Source organism: Callospermophilus lateralis, chromosome 12 (assembly GCF_048772815.1).
Source record: "Callospermophilus lateralis isolate mCalLat2 chromosome 12, mCalLat2.hap1, whole genome shotgun sequence".
Classification (NCBI taxonomy): Eukaryota; Metazoa; Chordata; class Mammalia; order Rodentia; family Sciuridae; genus Callospermophilus; species Callospermophilus lateralis.
In genome coordinates, this window is record NC_135316.1 from 47992958 (window position 1) to 47998229 (window position 5272).

Genomic DNA, 5272 nt, shown 5'->3' on the forward strand with positions numbered 1-5272 from the left:
TTTCAAGGTTTATTAGACAACTAGATGAGGAGTCTCTTCTAAATGAAATATTTGGAACAGCATCCAGCATTCAAAAATATCAACTCTAACTATTATAAATTTTACTTTAACAGTATTGGAAAAAAAGTCATTCTATATTCCTAAGAATACATAATTTAAAACTTGTTTTGACTGCTCAGAAACAACAATATATGGACTGTATTATACTTCTATAATAACTTACGATGCACCAGGACTAGATCATAGGTGTATAATTCATATTCATGTATCAGGGTTCACTAACTAGTAAAGTATCAGTTCATCAAAATTAAGAGTTGAGTTTTAATAGTGCCCAGACCCTGCCTGTCTGACCCAGGTTGTCAGCTCCCAGGTTTTTACATGTATTCTGAGAGCCCCTGGTGTCAGCCTATGGCCCTGTGTGTGTGGGGTGGGGTGAGGTGTGGTGGGGAAAGGGGTTCTAAATAACATTATTATGATATGCCAAGAAGTGGATCTGGAGACAAGAGCAGCAGATTCACATTGTTTGTTTTTTTGTTGTTGTTTGTTTTGTTTTGTTTTGTTTTAACCTCAGGATGCTTTTCACACTTAAAACTTAGTTGGGATTCCAAAGAGCTTTTTATGTTGGTGCTGGGGATTGAACTCAGGGCCTCGTGCATGTTAGGCAAGTGCTCTACCACTGAGCTACATCCCCAGCCCTGATATTTTTTTAATAGAACATAAAACTGAGAAGTTTCAAAAATATTTACATGTATATTCATCTTAAAATATCAATATAGTTGATCAATCTCATTTTGGGAAGGGGTAGAATAATGGTTACCAGAGTTGGGAAGGGCAGGTTTACCGGAGGGTAATGAAGAGTATATGGCTAATGGGTATAGCGTTACAGGTGGATTGGAGGGATAACTTCTTCTTTATTTATTTGTTGTCTTTAGGTATACATGACATGACAGTAGGGTATGTTTTGACATATTTTATATATATATATATATATATATATATATATATATATATATATATATATTGCAATCCAATCCAATTAGGATCCCATTCTACGGTTGTACATAATGTGGAGTTTCACTGGTCATATATTCATACATAAACATAGGAAAGTTATGTCCGAATCATTCTACTGTCTTTCCCATTCCCATCCTCCCCTTCCCTTCATTCTCCTTGGACTAATCCAATGGACTTCTATACTTCGCCTCCCTACCCTCCCTTGTTATGGAGGGATAACTTCTAATGTTTTATAGCACAGTAGGCTAACTATGGTTGACAAGAATTAACTGTATATTTCAAAATATCTAGTGGAGAAGATTTTGAATGTTCCCCACACAAAGAAATGATAAATGTTTGAAGTGATGGATATGTCAGTTACCCTGATCTAACCATTATGAATTATATTCATGTATTAAAATATAACACTGTACTCCATAAATATGTACAATTATCATGCATCAATTAAAATTTTAACAAATGAACCCATTACATGTTAACATAAATAACCTATTTTCTTTTTAAAAATCCCAATGTTTTCTGAAACACTTTCCTCCCAAATTTAGAAGAATAGCTTTACTTAATATTTTTGCAAATGCCTGGTTTAATGTTTAATGTTTTTTCCTACATTCAGTGTTTTGACTCATCACATGTGTGGCTTCTGGAAAATCTGACTGTGTGCTTGCAACAGATCAAGGGTGAGAAAGGCAAACTCTGTGTTAGCATTATGAGAATGTCTTGGTCTTGCAAGTCTGGAAGGGGCTCAGACTTCACTTTGAGAACTTCCTGCTTGAAGCTCAGGCACTGACTGTACAGGGAGATGTCAGGATACACGGGGGGGGGAAGCTGCCCTTGCCAGTCTGGGCATCTGTGGGAAGAACACAGCAAGGGTGACCTGGGAGGGGCAGGGGGAGGCACAGTGGGAATGAAGTGGATCTGTGGCCAATGGCTGTGGGGCAGACCTCATGAGGCCAAATGCCAGGTGATGTCCCTGTCACATCCCTGGGCTTCTTGGCATCTTCAGGAGCTGGTAAGCTGGGGCTTGGCCAGCAATTCCCAGGCAGTTAAGATTTACTGCTGGAGGACAGTGGCAGACCTGTGTGTGGATTCCCCTGCCTCCTCCGGCAGGAGGCCTCTTAGATTCCACTTCTCCATGTGCCCAGTTGCCCTCTGGGAGAAAAGAAGTGTGTGTAGAAGAAATTAGGCAGGTTGGGTATTTATGTAAAACAAGTCTAAGTTGCCTACAAGAGAAATGCAAGTGGGTAAATGAACAGGAAATAATGGATTGAACCACTAAGTGTAGTTTTTGCTTCTTTTTTACTACCCAACATTTTGAGAACTTATAGAATGACAGGAGATAGAGAAAACAGACAATCCCCCACTCACAATGGTTCAATTTATGATTTTTAACTTAATGAGGAAGTAAAATTGATGTGCACTCAGAAGAAACTGTACTATGAATTTTGACACTTGATCTTTCCGGGACCAGTGAAATGTGGTATGACATTCTCTCACGATGCTGGGCAGCATCGTAAGGGGAAATAGACAGCACTCTACAGTGTACTGTATGATGTCTGGTAGTTTATGTGTACTAGTTGCATTTTCAACTTCCCCTATTTGCAAGCTTCTATAGGTTTACCAGGATGCCATACCATTGTACATTAAGGAGCTGCTCTGTAGAGGTGCTATATTCTCTTCATATTTGAGTGAAATGTGCTTAAGCTAGTAACTGCACAACAGGTCAAAATAAACCCACAAAGCCTGTAAGAGGAAAAAGACACAGCACTCCTTTCTCTATACCATCACCTCTTCCTATGTCTCCATGTTCAAAATATTTCACCTCTCGTTAGCCCCCCACATGACCCTCATGTATAACACCTTTTGTACACAAAGCCTGCAAAGTTTGATGGTCTGTTAACCTTCCACCAAACTTTCTGAGTTGGTAATAACTAGATCATTCAACTTTGCAGTATCTATGTGGATATGTATAATTTTAAGAGTAGTTCTATTTGAATTCTTCAAAATTGTATGTGTTTTAAGACTAGGGCCCTGAAGTTATTATAGATGAAATAAGAAGTTTGGGTTTTTTGCCCTGTTAGTCTTCTTGCTTCATTAATTTTCTGTATGCAATGCTTGCATAATCTGCTGTGATACGGGCTGTAAACTGTTCTTTCTGCTTGTGAGGGGAACTTCTTAGATATAGAGCAATGGGCTTCCTTGCTCTCTGGTTCCTTTGCACACTGGTTTTCACCCATGTGGTGCTCCAGCTGGATATCAGAAAGAGGGTGAGAAGGGAGGCTGGCTCCCTGTTGTGGAATTGCAGAAGGATGGCTGCCTACCCTAACCCAAAGTCCCTAGGTGCTACACTCTCCCTATGGCTTCCATACATGCCATCTACAGCTTTGTACATAGTATATAGAATGTTCCCCTCATTGTGCAGTGAGCCTTCTGTGCCCACCAGGACCATGGCTAGTGTTCCTAGATGTCTTCAGTATATCCAACCAGTTTTCTCAGGAGTAGTAAAGCCCCTCTCATTTATAAGGTTACACCTAGAACCCAGAGTCTGCAATGATTTGTAAGTAAAAGGTACCATTTGATTCTTGAATCTGGAATTTGTACAATGTAAAACCAGAGAAATGGGAATCCCTAGACCAAATTTGGGGGCTTGTGTTTGTTCAAGTTCTTTCCTCCCTCTCTTTCGTCTTTCTTTTCTCCCTCCCTTTCTCCCATCTTTCCTTCCCAAACATGAATTTCAACCTGGCGAACTACATTTCAATAATCCTGGGTAGACTGGCAATAATAAAAGAGCTTTGAGACAGTTAATTTCATAGAAAAACTTCTCTCTCTCTCTCTTTTTCCTCTCTCTCAGACCAAGACCAAAAGACAGGGCTTTTAAGACAGTTCTTTCTTATCTGGGATGATGGCAGTGCAGTGGCTGCGGTATTTCAAAGGTCAAGCCGAATACATGGTGGAAAGCTGATGAAAATAGGTCTTGAGTTAAATGTGGGTACAACTAGTGTCATAGAACAGTAATTGAGAAGAATGGGGTTTTGGCTAGGAGCCTCTGAAGTTTACGGTCAGTTAAAGACATTGAAATCTGCTCAGGAGAATTCTGAGTTTGATTTGGCTTACAGCAGAGAAAGCATCAAATCAAGTTCATCATCCCTTAAATAAAGAGCAAGCATTAGATCTGAGGCTAATATTATAACTGAGACTGTGTAAAAGCTATCTTGAATATTACATGAAGATGGCTGTCAAGATAACTGCGTATTCAATAGCACATCAAGAACTTTCTTATTGACAGGATAAAACCCTGGGACCGAAGCCGATGCTGGTGTGAGATGCTGCTTTGCATGTGCTTGGAATGATTCTGCCAAATGCATTGCACTTTGCATTGTACTTTATAAAGAAATTCTTATTTTTCTTAGAAAGTGCAGCAAAAAGTGGTCAAAATATAGAAGCTTAACGTATACTGCCTCTGGATGGGAACACTGAATACCTAAAATAAAGATCTCATCTACAGAGCCTATTTCACTGCCAATAATTTAGTCAGTCACCAAATTCTCTAAGGGTTGCTTTTCTGTAGTTATTGAAAAGTGTACATTAAGCCCTGGGCTTTGTTTCACATCTCCAATATCAATCTGAAGCATTTGCTTTCATGACATTTTGATCTGAGCCCACTGCTGAATTTCAGAGAAGTCTTCCAGCACTGAGTCAGAGGCCTGGCACTTTCCTCAGACTCACTTTCCAGTTATTAAATCTTACCAATCGTTCAACCCACACACAAATGACAACTTCTTAGGAAGATATGCCAGATCCCCTAAGTCCAAGCTAATTGCCCCTTTACAATTTTTTTTAAACCATAAAATATCACATGTACCTCTCTTTTACCTTTGTTTCTATGTTGTAATATAGGAATAATAAACATAAACTAACTTACAGCAGCTTCTGATTTCCCCTGCCTTTTTAAAAAAATCCAATCCTAGCACTGTTTCTTGTGCCTAATTAGAATTTTTGAATAAATGAATTAGATTCAGTAGCTATTTTTAAAAATTAATATACACCTAAGTATTGTGCTCAATGATATTAAAATATTTACAGATAGACCTTAAGTACTTAGCATGCACAGACAGAATAACTAAAAAAAAGATGCTTTTCCCCCAATCTAACTTTAAAAGAAAAAGCAATTTGGAATACACACACACACACACACACACACACACATATTAAAGAGAGAGATTTCCTTTACTACTTGAAAAAATTTTCAGAGAAAGTATGA

At 38.7% G+C, this 5272-nt stretch overlaps 1 non-coding gene across 1 annotated transcript; it reads right to left on the reverse strand.

The window, feature by feature from the left end:
- Positions 1-619: 619 nt before the first annotated feature.
- Trnav-aac (transfer RNA valine (anticodon AAC)) lies at positions 620-694 on the reverse strand. Its single transcript has one exon. It is a non-coding gene; the product is annotated as a tRNA-Val (tRNA).
- Between the last annotated feature and the right edge of the window lie 4578 nt (positions 695-5272).